The 14403-nt window shown below is 36.7% G+C and overlaps 1 protein-coding gene and 1 long non-coding RNA gene across 2 annotated transcripts in view; both read left to right on the top strand.

Moving 5' to 3' along the window:
* Nucleotides 1-6131, top strand: part of LOC127881997 (polyamine-transporting ATPase 13A3-like) — a 563467-nt gene extending 557336 nt beyond the window's left edge. Inside the window, exon 31 of the transcript XR_008050372.1 lies at nt 5642-6131. The gene's annotated coding sequence lies outside the window, so the exon portion shown is untranslated. The remainder of the gene's footprint in view (nt 1-5641) is intronic.
* Nucleotides 6132-10601: 4470 nt separating this feature from the next.
* LOC127882021 (uncharacterized) lies at nt 10602-14163 on the top strand. The gene is made up of 2 exons (XR_008050377.1): nt 10602-11670; nt 11893-14163. It is a non-coding gene; the product is annotated as an uncharacterized LOC127882021 (long non-coding RNA).
* The last annotated feature ends 240 nt before the right edge of the window (nt 14164-14403 follow it).

The following is a 14403-nucleotide window of genomic DNA, read 5'->3' as shown; positions in this document are numbered from 1 at the left end:
AGAAATATTTCACCAACTGATAACATGGCCGGCGAATGCCAACAATGGAAAAAAACTACGATGCCGTCTGTTTGTAACACACTTCTTAAAATAGACGAACACTGAGTTCAACAAGTTAAAAACAGAAATCACGTAACACGTTTTATGAAACGAACAGTTTCTATAAACTTTAAATTAAATTTGATCCGTCGATTGAAAATAAATTATGCGATGCCGATTGATTTTGCAACTAGCCTAACCGTTAAACACAATTTTCACTTTGCCCCACGTTGGGCGCCATTGTAGTGTTTTCACGGTTAGCTCTTTGTGGGGTTCGTCAACAACTACAGCAATTACTTGCAACGGCACTAAATACAATACTCACGTTGGCATCGACTGGAATGCTCGTCAGGATGCACCAAACGTCCTCGTCGTCTTCGAGGGAACTCGTGGGCTATACTCGTCGGTTGCACGTCACAAAATGGCACTATACATGTACTTCTGGGAATACACCTCCAGGCAAATACGTACTTAAACACACAGTCACCGGCTTACATACACATATACTTCTGGGAATACACTTCCAGGGAAATGCCTGTCATTTACACATTCACAGGCGACTCACAGACTCACATACACAGTCACAGACTCACTTATATCTTCTGGGAATGGCCTTCCAGGTAAATACGTGTTGAACACACATAAAATACAATATAATACAATATGATACAATATAATCTATACTCAGGCTCACAATTACTCACTCAGGCTCACAATTACTCCAAGCAATACTCAACTTGGGAAAAGACGTCCACTCGCATCAGTCACCCGTGCATAAGAGACCGTACACACTCGTGCTACCCAGCATGCACTATACCGATTTGTCGCTGGTTCCCAATCACGAGGTATGTGGGCATTTTGTAGACCGGGCACCGGCACAACAATTGCTAAGTAGGTCAAACTCAAAGTTTTAACTTTTATTGATATTTTATTTAGTTAAGGAATCTTCGAGTAATAGTTAAAAAAAATCTTTCGCATTCTAATTCTATAGCTAAATCATGTGTTGTTGCTATATTATAAACTTTCGTGCATGAGCCATTTAAATCCGTTTGGATTACTTTTTAGTTGTTTCCCCTGGAAAATTCTCTTCTTGCTAGCCTTCGCCGAGTTATTCAACAACATCGCTATATTGCTGATTTTTGCTGTTGTTTTTTTGGTTAAAGCTGCATGCTTTTGTTGGATAATGTTTAATTTATCATTCACGTTTTACATATGATTCTGTTTAAACCATATTTAATCGATGTTTTGGTGAATTTCGCGCATGCTTAACTTGCCTGATTTCGGACGTAATTTACTTTCGGATACATGCTCCTCTTGTGTTTTTTTTCGATGTTTTCTTATGTATGCAGATTAAAAAAAAACAGCTCATGCTTAAATGTGTTATTGAGCAAGTGACTTCTTTATACTATGGCAGGAATAAAAAAAACTGTTATAAAATTATAAAGGAAGTTTAGTTACATGTATAAACTCACAGTCACAAGTGTGTAAGTATTACTGTTACATTTATTTATATTTACTAAAAGTAAATATATGCTCACATATCAGTAAGTATTGTAAAGCCCTAAATTATATTTAATACACCCATCTAGGCAGTTAATTCATATATGTGCTGGCTTTAATTTACATTCATGTTATTATCACCCTGCAATTGGCCTTGTCTGCCCGTCTTTCCGTCCATCCGGCACTTTTGTGTTGGGAGCCACATCTTGGAAGTGCTTTGGTGGATTTCATTGAAACTTGGTATGAGTATATGTATAGATAAGAGGATGATGCATGCCAAATGGCATTGTACACTATCTGTTAATAACGGAGTTATGGCCCTTGGAACCTAAAAAAATGCTTTTTTACCTGAGTGTCAAATATAACACTTTTGTGTCCAGAAGCTAATTAGTGGGGGATATCAATTCAATGAATTTGCTTGTTATTAATTGAAGGGAAATAAACCTGTTATTTTGTCTGTCATTATGGTGTTTAAAGTCACATTTAATGGCATCCAACCTACTTTATTTCAAATACAGTAACACCTGGCGCCGTGACCTGGATGCAGATTCTAAGCAGATGGGCCAAAATGGGGGCAGCTAGAGAGACTCGCCTGGAACTGACAAGCCTGGAGGGAGCTGGTTGACTGTTGGCGAGATGGGACAACAGACGAAGAATAAACGAACCTACTTGATTTGATAAACATTTTTGTAAGTCATTCAAGAATCGAGCAAACTTTTTGTTTCCAATAAGCAGTCCTGTATATATCCGAAATAAAATAAAATGTTTCACTCAGGTTCCTTGATACTCATCTTGGTATTAAAGGGACCTTATAACAGATTATGGCATGTATTGAAGTTTGTCATTAAATGCGTTATATTTATAAATGTAAACATTAAATCTAAAAAGCTCAATTAAAAAACAAGAACAAATTAAAAGAAAAAGTAATCCTCATCTGGGCTCGAACCACTGACCTCTGGAGTAAAAGTCTAACGCTAAGACGGCCATCCATGCTCATACAATATTTTATACTTTTAGTTTCTATAAGCAAAGCTCGTAGTGTCACAAAAAACGACAACAGAACTCCAAATTATTCAATTGTTTTGCTTTGCAACGATTTATCATTTTCAGGTTGTTAATGTTAAGTATAACTGTTTTCTCACAAATATCATAACTGCAACAAAAATGTGCAAAGGGGGCATATAGTTATCAGACTGTCCGTCTGTCGGTCCGTATTTCTGTCACACTTTGCGTTTAGGTTTCGAAAAATGCTCATTACTTCTATTTCCCTTGAGATATAACCTTCATATTTGGTATGCATGTGCATATGGACAAGAACTTTCCATACGAACACAAATTTTTACCCCTGTGACCTTGAACTTAAGGTCCGTGTTTAGGTTTCAATATCTGCGTTTAGGTTTTGAAAAATGCTCATAACTTCTATGTCCCTTGAGATATAACCTTCATATTTGGTATGCATGTGTATATGGACAAGGCCTTTCCATACGCAAAAAAATTGTTACCCCTGTGACCTTGAACTTAGGGTCCGCGTTTAGGTTTCGAAATCTGCGTTTAGGTTTTGAAAATGCTCATAACTTCTATGTCCCTTGAGATATAACCTTCATATTTGGTATGCATGTGTATATGAACAAGGCCTTTCCATACGCACAAAAAATTTTACCCCTGTGACCTTGACCTTGAAGTAAGGGTCCGCGTTTAGGTTTCGAAATCTGCGTTTAGATATTGAAAAATGCTCATAACTTCTATGTCCCTTGAGATATAACATTCATATTTGGTATGCATGTGTATATGGACAAGGCCTTTCCATACGCACACAAATTTTGACCCCTGTGACCTTGAACTTAGGGTCCGCGTTTAGGTTTTGAAATCTGTGTTTATAACTTCTATCAAGCATTTATAGGGGGCATAAGTCATCCTATGGTGACAGCTCTTGTTTTATTTTGTCAATTTACCAAAAAATGCAAAGGCACCTTAAAATACATGAAGTAATGTTTACAGTTGTCCATAACCACATATTGAAAAAGAATGTGCAAGCTCTATCTATTGGCATACAAACAAAGCCAATCTGTTGGATTATTACTCATGGCAAGCAATATGATCTTAGGTATACCTTCTATAATCAGGTGTTTGCACTTTAATCACATTAAAATTTGAAAAACTATAGAAGTACAAAAAGGTCAGAATGATAACAAACAGGTTTGTAATGGACATCATCTTGCAATTGCTATTTATGTGAGTGGGATGGTACACAAATTCTGAATTTGTTATATGTAGGACATTTAGTAACTTAGCAACCCATGCATGTTGCAAGGGTGTTAATTGTCCGGATTATTTGGAAATCCCGATTTGAGCCATTCAGGATTGAATTTTAGATCAGTGTAAATCCGATGATTTGTTTTAAGGGGGTGTGAACAAATATTGTAATTGCTTCATTGGCATGCCGGGCATGTGCGCTTAGTATGGATTTTTCCTGGTCTTTTTAACAAGGTTTTCCAAAGAAAAAAACGGGTTATTAGATTGGCAAATGCCGGCTGGCGGGCGGACGGAACAAGCTTGTCCGGGCCATAACGTTGTGGTTCTTGGTGAGAATTTAAAATCATTTGGCACATTTGTTCACCATCATTAGACGGTGTGTCGCTCAAAAGAATACCGTCAATATATCCAAGGTCAAGGTCATACTTTGAGTTCAAAGGTCAAAAATGGCCATAAAAGAGCTTGTCCGGGCCAAAACTATGTCATTCATTGTGAGACTTAAAAATGATTTGGCATATTTGTTCACCATCGTGGGACGATTGCACTTTAGAATTACGTCAATATCTCCAAGGTCAAGGTCGCCACAACTAAAAATATATTTATTTTGAAACAAAGGGGGTTAATTATAAACAATCAGTTCAGTTTTAGTTGTCTCCCTCTATCAGACTTTTTTCTACATTGAAAACCTGGTTTTGTGACAATTTTGTCCCTTGTTTTACTATTGTCTGATTGGTTATCCGCTGACACGGACATAAAAGGTAACTGACCTAACCTCTTGGCTACTTTCCAGAAATCTTACATACTACAAAATGTAGCATTAAATTTCCATTTTCTGCTGTCAAACTAAGTGCATATATTATTTCATTTGCAAAAGACATATCTGGATATATTTTTGGACAGTTGTTTTACTGTATAGGTTAGTGGATTAACATTTATTATGCCCCCCTTCGAAGAAGAGGGGGTATATTGCTTTGCACATGTCGGTTGGTCGGTCTGTCGGTCCGTCCACCAGGTGGTTTCCGGATGATAACTCAAGAACGCTTAGGCCTAGGATCATGAAACTTCATAGGAAGATAGATCATGACTCGCAGATGATCCCTATTCATTTAGAGGTCACTAGGTCAAAGCTCTAGGTCATGGTGACCCGAAATAGTAAAATGGTTTCTGGATGATAACTCAAGAACGCATATGCTAAGGATCATGAAACTTCATAGGTAGATTGATCATGACTTGCAGATGACCCCTATTAATTTTGAGGTCACTAGGTCAAGGTCACGGTGACCCGAAATAGTAAATGGTTTCCGGTTTGTAACTCAAAAATGCATAGGCCTAGGATCATGAAACTTCATAGGTAGATAGATCATGACTCGCAGATGACCCCCTATTGATTTTGAGGTCAGTAGGTCAAATGTTAAGGTCACAGTGACCCGAAATAGTAAAATGGTTTCCGGATGATAACTCAAGAACACATATGCCTAGGATCATGAAACTTTATGGGTAGATTGATCATGACTCGCAGATGACCCTTATTAATTTTGAGGTAACTATGTCAAAGCCAAATGCACGGTGACCCGAAATAGTTAAATGGTTTCCGATGATAACTCAAGAACGCTTACGCCTAGGATCATGAAACTTCATGGGTACATTTATCATGACATGCAGATGACCCATATTGATTTTCAGGTCACTAGGTCAAAGGTCAAGGTCACGGTGACCCGAAACAGTAAAAAAAAATCCGGATGATAACTCAAGAATGCTTTTGCCTAGGATCATGACACTTCATAGGTACATTGATCATGACTCGCAGATGATCCCTATTGATTTTCAGGTCACTAGGTCAATGGTCAAGGTCACAGTGACAAAAAACGTATTCACATAATGGCTGCCACTACAACGGACAGCCCATATGGGGGGCATGCATGTTTTACAAACAGCCCTTGTTATCGATGTTCTTCATAACATTTATATAAAATGACAATTACACATCGAGTGTTACTGGTGGTCTGGCTTATAATATTTTGCATTTTACTCACCAGAAATAGCAACTAAGACTATAAAAAGAACAATGAACTATGGCTTTGGGGGGCTCTACCTGTAAGGGACCTACAGCCTCAGACTCCAGACTTTATCATAAGGATTTCAAATTTGGGACATTTGACACCCCTGATGTTGTGCCATGTATCAAAACCGTCTATATATAAACATTAATTTTATTAATTGGATATGTTGAAGATTTGGTGATGCATTGGATTTCATTTTGTGTTTTGTTGACCTACTTTTAATTTTTAGGCTCAGCAGAACTATGGCTGTCAAAACACAATTGTATTAAAATGAATAGTGCTTCAAATTATACAAGAAGTCACTTTCTTTTTGTTTTAGATGTTTTTCAGTTTCGTCGGAAGACATTTCCCACCAACCATCCTGGCTTGAAAGAAATAACTTTTGAACCCGATTATCTGGTAATACTATTTTTTTACATACAGTTATTAGTGAATTATGAACATTTCATAAGGATCTCAAGGGTCACAACAGGTATATATATATAATATATATATAATCAAGATTTTCCATAGGCAGTTAGAGCACAGCTGGCCCGAATAGCATGGACAAGTTAACAATTTTTTTTTAAATATCTAGTGTGTAAAAATTACTTTGCATTGCAGAGAACTTTAAGATCATTTTATTTCTGTAAAAAATGTTTCAAAGTTATATCCTGAATGATTTTAGGGCCTTAAATTATATATGGAAACAAGCATATTTAATAATAAAAAGGCCTGTTGAGTTTTGAATTTGTTCTCTTAAAGATTTACAGAAAGACCCTTTTTAGCTCGACTATTATATATGAAATCTATATAGTGGAGTAATTCTACTCACCCGGCGTTTGCGTTAGCCTTAGCATTGGCGTTAGTGTGAGCATGCAAATGTTAAAAGTTTGCGTACTACCCCAAATATTTTCAATGTCCCTTGGCATATTTCTTTCATATTTTGCATACTTCTTAACAAACATGACCCCAACCTATAAACAAGAGCAGACAACTCTATCAAGCTTTTTGTAATAATTATGGCCCCTTTACCATTTTGAATATTCATTTTATTGATAAATCTATGTTAAAGTTGGCGTACCACCTAAAATATTTTCAACGTCCCTTAACATATTGCTTGCATATTTTGCAAACTTATTTACCAACATGACCCCAATCTATAAAGAAGAGCAGACAACTGTATCAAGCATTTTGTAAGAATAATGGCCCTTTTTCCATTATTATATGCATATTACTTAAGATTCAACCCAATAATATCTTTGACAAGTTTTAAAATGACGCCGGTTGGATGAGTTTGAAAATGGTTTTGGTTGCTTTAAAAACATGGCCACCACTCTAGAGGCCGCATTGTCCAATCTTCGTGAAATTTGGTCAGAAGATTGGTCTCAATGATATCTTGGATGAGTTTGAAAATGGTTATGTTTGCTTGAAAAACATGGCTGCCAAGGGGCGGGGCATTTTTCCTAATATGGCTATAAATGGCTATAGTAAAATCTTGTTAACACCCTAGAGGCCACATTTATTGTTGGATCTTCATGAAACATGGTCAGAAGATTCATCCCAATAATATCTTGGACAAGTTTAAAAATGATGCTGATTGGTTGAAAAACATGGCTGCCAGGGGGCAGAGCATTTTTCCTTCTATGGCTATAGTAAAACCTTGTTAACATTCTAGAGGCCACATTTATTGTCTGATCTTTATGAAACTTGGTCAGAAGATTTGTCCCAATGATGTCTTGAATGAGTTCGAAAATGGGTATGGTTGCTATAAAAACATGGCCACCAGGGGGCGGGGCATTTTTCCTTATAGGGCTTTAGTAAAACCTTGTTAACACTTTAGAGGCCACATTTATTGTCAAGCTTCATGAAATTTGGTCAGAAGATTGGTCTCAATGATATCTTGAAAGAGTTTGAAAATGGGTACATTTGCTTGGAAAACACGACTTCCAGGGGGCGGGGCATTTTTTTCATTATATGGCTATAGTAAAGTCTTGTTAAAACTTTAGAGGCCACTTTTATTTCCGATGTTCATGAAAAATGGTCAGAAGATTCATCCCAATAATATCTTGGACGAGTTCAAACATGATGCTGATTGGTTAAAAAATATGGCTGCCAGTGGGCTCTGCATTTGTTCTTTTATGGCTATATAGTAAAACCTTGTTAACACTCTAGAGGCCACATTTATTGTCTGATCATCATGAAACTTTGTCCGAAGATTTGTCCCAATGATATCTTGGATGAGGTCAAAAATGGTACAAATACCTACAGACTTTAATGATAAACACAAGTCTGGCCAATGTCGTCTTACAAGCTGGTATATACACTCACTGCTAGAGCAGAATCATTTGTCATCTGTTGCAGACAGGCAGTGGTGATCGTTCTTAGCAAATTGAGTTGCGGTTCTTTCCGTAGCTAAGGCTTCTAAGCACACACTGATTTGCAAAATATGCTCTGTAAATTCTAAAATGCGACCAACTAAAAACAAACCCTTTGCCAACTTCTAGGTCAAAGGTTAAGTTTGAACATCGTGATTCCTTTTAAATGGCAAATGATATTCGCGTACGATCTTACAACTGTAACTCCCTATTCCCAACTCGGCATTTTCATCAAAGGGCATGAAGGGTGTCCAAGGTTGACAGGTCGGAATCTTTGAATGGCAGGGTGCTGCGCCCTTCCATTCATGCCAAGCTGGAGCACTGGTTTTGATGGTGTTTCACTTGTAACACACTAAGCAGTATGACCCATTATATTTATCAACATGGCTAAAATGAGGCCAAAATAAATGCCCTTTGTTTATTTCCAAAGACATGGATGGATCATCTTTGTCTCTGAATATATTATAAATACTCGTGTTGTTGATTTTGTCCTGTTTGCTTATTGCAGGAAAACTGTTAACGCATTATGTTGTGAAGACTCCTCTGTAATCAGACAGCTAGCAGTATTATGATTATCAAATATTAAAATTTGACTTAACAATATAGCGCTTCAAATTATATAAGACTTTATTTTTGTTTCAGATATTTTCCAGTTTCCCCTCACAACAATTTGCATCAAACCTCTTGTCTGGTAAGAAATTTCCATTGAAACCAACCGCTGGTAATACTATCTTTTTGGTTATGGGGGCTATATAGGAACCACTTTGTCGGTCCGTCAGTCTGTCCCGAAATTTCATCAGATCTTCACCCAAACTTGGTCACAAATTGTATCTAGATGATGTATAGGTCAAGTTTGAATATGGATCATGCCCGGTCAGAAACTTGGTCATGGGATCACTTATTGTGTTTTAAACCTGAAGTTTGTCTGGGCCATAACTTTGTCATTTATTTCATACAGTATTTTAAATGATGGAACAGTTCATAATGATTTCAAGACATCTTCTGATCCCTGGAAGATAAACTAGGGATTGATCTGTCTGTATATAACAGTTCAGAGACTTCCAATCTAGCGTGAGAAGATGTAATGATAATGTAAAATGGAAATTACATATAACCATACATGCCATAATTTTTCAGACCAATTCCGGGACATTGTGTTAAATTGTCCGGGACTTTTGCCGATTTTCCGGGACATGTATAAAATGTAGCGATATTTATAGACATATGCATTTTTGATATGTTTTGTTTTGTTTCGCATCGTTAATTGCAAAAGTTCGAAAGCCTATCCGAAATAAACTTGATCTATCAACGTCAAATTAAACATTACTAGTTCCTTTACTAGATACAGGCCATGTGTTTTCAGTGTAAGCGTTCTAAACATAGATGGTGACGTCACTGCGTTATTGTTATTAAGACCGGTGTGTAACGCGTAGTTGTTGATACGCCTTTATTCATTTATAACATTTATATAATAAAAAATACAACAATACAGTACCGTTAGATTGTCAACTCAAATCAATTCACAATACATACAACCAATCACATAAAACAAATACAACAAAACAGTACCGGTAGATCGTCAACTTAAAATCCGTACAGTCACACATTAGTTACACTCTTGTTTCGATGTAGATATAAGTCAATTAACAACCAAAACAATGCCGCCTTTTCGGTTTGACAGCGAACGTGAGACAATCAATATGATAACAGGACCCCTGTTAATTGATCGATTTTGACACGTAGCGTAGTCTGCCTATTCGGGTAGGCATTGTCATGGAGACGCTGCATATATACACAGATTCGAGGTGCAGTTAAGCCTAAGATAAGGTACATGTATATATGGATTTTGTAAATTCAGGGACATTTGACAGATTTCCGGGACAGCAGGACAAGTTCTTCATTTCCGGGACTGTCCCGGACAATCCGGGACGCATTGCATGTATGATATAACAGTTCATACAGTTTAAGAAATACAATACATTTTATACAATGTCGTTTTTATGCCCCCGAACCAGCGATTTTGAGGGCATATAAAAATCGCTCCGTCCTTTAGTTTGTTAGTCCATCCGTCCGTCTGTAAGTTAGTAAGTCCGTCTGTCAATCCGTCCGGATTATTTTCCGTTCAATAGTCTAGCAATTGTCATCAGATCTTCACCAAACTTCATGAAAATGTGTAAGGCAATAACATCTAGGTCAAGTTAGATAATGGGCCAAATAGACCCAGACACCCCTGAGTTATGGCCCTTGAATCATAGTAAAATAGGGTTTTTAGCTCGACTATTATATATGAAATATATATAGTGGAGCTTTCCTACTCTCCCCGGGGTTCCAGTGTCCGTGAGCGTTGGAATGAACTATAGTGGGGGACATATTGTTTTCGCCCTTGTCTGTTGGTCTGTCTGTTGGTTTGTTTGCTCCAACTTTAATATTTTGCCATAACTTTTGCAATATTGAAGAAAGCAACTTCATATTTGGCATGCATGTGTATCTCATGGAGCTGCACATTTTGAGTGGTGAAAGGTCAAGGTCATCCTTCAAGGTCAAAGGTCAAAATATACCTAGAAAGGTGCAGATTTGCTTCAGTTTTGTGTTTAGGTTCATTTTATTCCTAAAATATCACAGCTATTACACTATGCCTCCAAACAATATACGAAAGCTTGACCCAAACCAAGACACTCTTGATGTAAGTAATGGTAGGTGAACGTAAGAATTAAATGCTGGCAATTCACATGAAATTTACATGAGGGTTTATTAATTATCCATGGTCCTGATCCCTTTAATATCTGAAATCCCTGTTTGTGCATATAATATTTGGGCGACCTAACTTTGTATTTCAATCAGTTTCTTGTTTTGACCATTATTTTTACATTATTATCAAAACTTGTTAGTTTCCTACCCTTGAAAAAGGAGAGGGACTTACGGTTTGCGCTCTGTGTCTGTCAGTCTGACACTTTTCTGGATCCTTCGATAACTTTAAAAGTTCTTCACCCATTTACTTCAAATTAATACTGAACCTCTCTTATGACAATACGGTCAATCTCAACTATGTATGGCCCCATTACCAACCCTGGGGTGCCCCTCCCACATAGGCCACGCCCACCCAAAATTGCCTTTTACTATAATTTCTTCATTTCTACACCGATTCACTTCTAATTGATACTGAACTTCTCTTATGACAATACGGTCAACTATGCATGGCCCCATTACCAACCCTGGGGCGCCCCTGGGTCAAACATGCGGCGTGGGGATATGCGTCGGTCTCTGCCGCGCCATTTCTAGTCAACATTGGAGACATTGGCATCTTAAAGGAATAAATTATGTATGAGCCCAAATTTTGCAGAACTATGGCCCTTGCTCATTTTTGTTTAGCTCCTCAGCTGAAATCATCATCTAGCAGTCACAATAGTTGAGCGGTTGGAGAGGCATGCATTGCGTCCTACTACTGCTCAGACTATATTATGGTAATGCCTTATCCAAATAACACAAGTATTCACCATGTGCAAATGTCTTGTTGTCTGTATAACTCTCTCTATTAGCTCAAAGTAAAAAGCATTTGAATTTGCACACTTTGGTATTTTAGTTTAATTTTGTTTGGACATTACAATTGTTTTGAAACTAAAGATTAGTGTTGGGGCATTACACTTCTCTTTAAAATGTTTATTTGTGATTATTATTTTTTTCAGTTTGGCAGACAAAACATGCTGATCAAAAAGAATGTGTACCACAGGGGCCAGTGTTTCCATTTGAGTGATTGACAAGAAGAAGAAGAGATGAGAAATGTTATCATCATATTTTAGTCCCTACATTTATAGTGTACAGCTCAATGTATTGAACCGGTGTTGTAGAATATAATTGGAGATACATTTGAACATTATAACATTATATATAAGATGATGTTTCAAAAGCAATAAGAAATAAAAAGTATAAAAAGGTCAAAACAGTAAACCTTGTGTTTACAGTGGACAGGTTTAAAGTGGAAGTGACTAGTTAATTGTTGATCATAAGCTGCACTGATGGAAAAAATAGTGGGAAATTACTATCTAGAAAACTGTTTAACGTACGACAACAGTTGTGGAACTTCATAAATGACCGTATGTAACAGGGCTGGGCAGTTTTCCTTATATAGCTATAGTGAAACCTTTTGAACACTAGTGAAGTCACTGTTTTTTTTCCAATCTTCATGCATTTTGGTCGAATATTTGTTCAAATGATGGCTCAGTCCAGTTTCGAAATTTTTATGTCTATTCAAAAAACATATCCACTAGAGCACGAGGCAATTGTCTTTATATGGCTATAATGAAACCTTGTAAATTCTCTAGAAGTGACATTTTTAGCCATATCTCCATAAATTTTGGTCAGAATATTTATTCTAATGATAGCTCAGTTGTCGAGTTTGTAACTGGTTCCGGTTTGTAGACTAACATGGCTGCCAGTGGACATGACAGTTTTTCTTATGTGCTAGAGTAGAACCTTGTTAACACACAATTGGCCTTTTTTATGTGCATTTTTCATGAAAGATGATCAGAGCATTTGGCCCAATGTAATCTCAGCTGACTTTGAAACTGGATCACATAACGTCAAAAAGTGGGTCAAAATGTCAAATTAAAAAAAGCTTGTAAACACTGGAAGTTGCATTTAAAATTGTGTTCCTTTTTTATGTCCCCCACTATAGTAGTGGGGGACATATTGTTTTTGCCCTGTCTGTTGGTTGGTTGGTTTGCGCCAACTTTAACATTTGCAATAACTTTTGCAATATTGATGATAGGAACTTGATATTTTGCATGCATATGTATCTCATGGAGCTGCACATTTTGAGTGGTGAAAGGTCAAGGTCATCTTTCAAGGTCAAAGGACAAATATATGGGTCAAAATCGCTCATTTAATGTACACTTTTGCAGTATTTCAATATTCAAGATAGCAACTTGATATTTGGCATGCATGTGTATCTCATTGAGCTGCACAATTTGAGTGGTGAAAGGTTAAGTTCATCCTTCATGGTCAGATGTCAAATATATGTGTCCAAAATCGCTCATTTTATTATACTTTTGCAATATTGAAGATAGCAACTTGATATTTGGCATGCATGTGTATCTCATGGATCTGCACATTTTGAGTGGTGAAAGGTCAAGGTCATCCTTCAAGGTCAGAGGTCGAATATATGTGGCCCAAATCGCTTATTTTATGAATACTTTTTCTATATTGAAGATAGCAACTTGATATTTGGCATAAATGTGTATCTCATTGAGCTGCACATTTTTAGTGGTGAAAGGTCAAGGTCATCCTTCAAGGTCAAATATATGGGTCAAAATTGATCATGTAATGTCACTTCTGCAATATTGAAGCTAGCAATTTTATATTTGAAATGCATGTGTATCTCATGGAGCTGCACATTTTGAGTGGTGAAGGGTCAAGGTCATCCTACAAGGTCAAACGTCATATAGGGGGACATTGTGTTTCACAAACACATCTTGTTTAAAGTTTGTCAAAACATTTGCTGTAATGATAAGCAAAGTCAAGTTTATAAATAATAATTTGTCTACAAATTACATATTTTTCATTAAGTTCATTTATTATTCTAAACTACACCCTCTCAGAATAGTTTAGTTACTTCTGGTCACAGTTGAGCACCTTAGGGCTCTTGTTCTATAATTTGATTGTTTTGGAAAATTGTCATTTTGCCAAAATGTGAGCAAGTCCAAATTTAATTAACCCTGCTTTGTAGTATCTTGTTTTCCTTATATGTTAAAAGTGGAAAATTATCTATGAATCTGACTGCATAGATATTTGGTATTCAGCAAAGCATCGTGTAAATGTAGTAAAACTAAACACAATTGTGTTAGCATAAAACTGGCCATGCCATGGGGGTCAAATGGTTAATACAGACTTGTAGGAAAATTTTTATCCGTTAAATATATTTTGTGTACATAATGATTAGCTTTTTCCTTCAACTTATCGCTTTCATGGTGTAAAGAAAACATGCCGACTTACTAAGTAAGTCGGAGATCTGGGTTTGATTCCCAGTGAAAGTCAAGTCACAAGGAAAAATGCTTATTGTTGGAAGGATTTATTAGTTATTCAAAACGTAAGATTTTTTTCTTTGCTCGTTCAGTTACAAATAACAGCAAATGATCTGAAAGTATTTGTTTATAACGTAGAAGTTAGTGTCATGAATAGTAAATTGGAATAATGCACTT

This window comes from Dreissena polymorpha, chromosome 5, assembly GCF_020536995.1.
Source record: "Dreissena polymorpha isolate Duluth1 chromosome 5, UMN_Dpol_1.0, whole genome shotgun sequence".
Taxonomy (NCBI): domain Eukaryota; kingdom Metazoa; phylum Mollusca; class Bivalvia; order Myida; family Dreissenidae; genus Dreissena; species Dreissena polymorpha.
The sequence above is the reverse complement of the archived record's forward strand: the minus strand, read 5'-3'. Positions and strand labels throughout refer to the sequence as shown.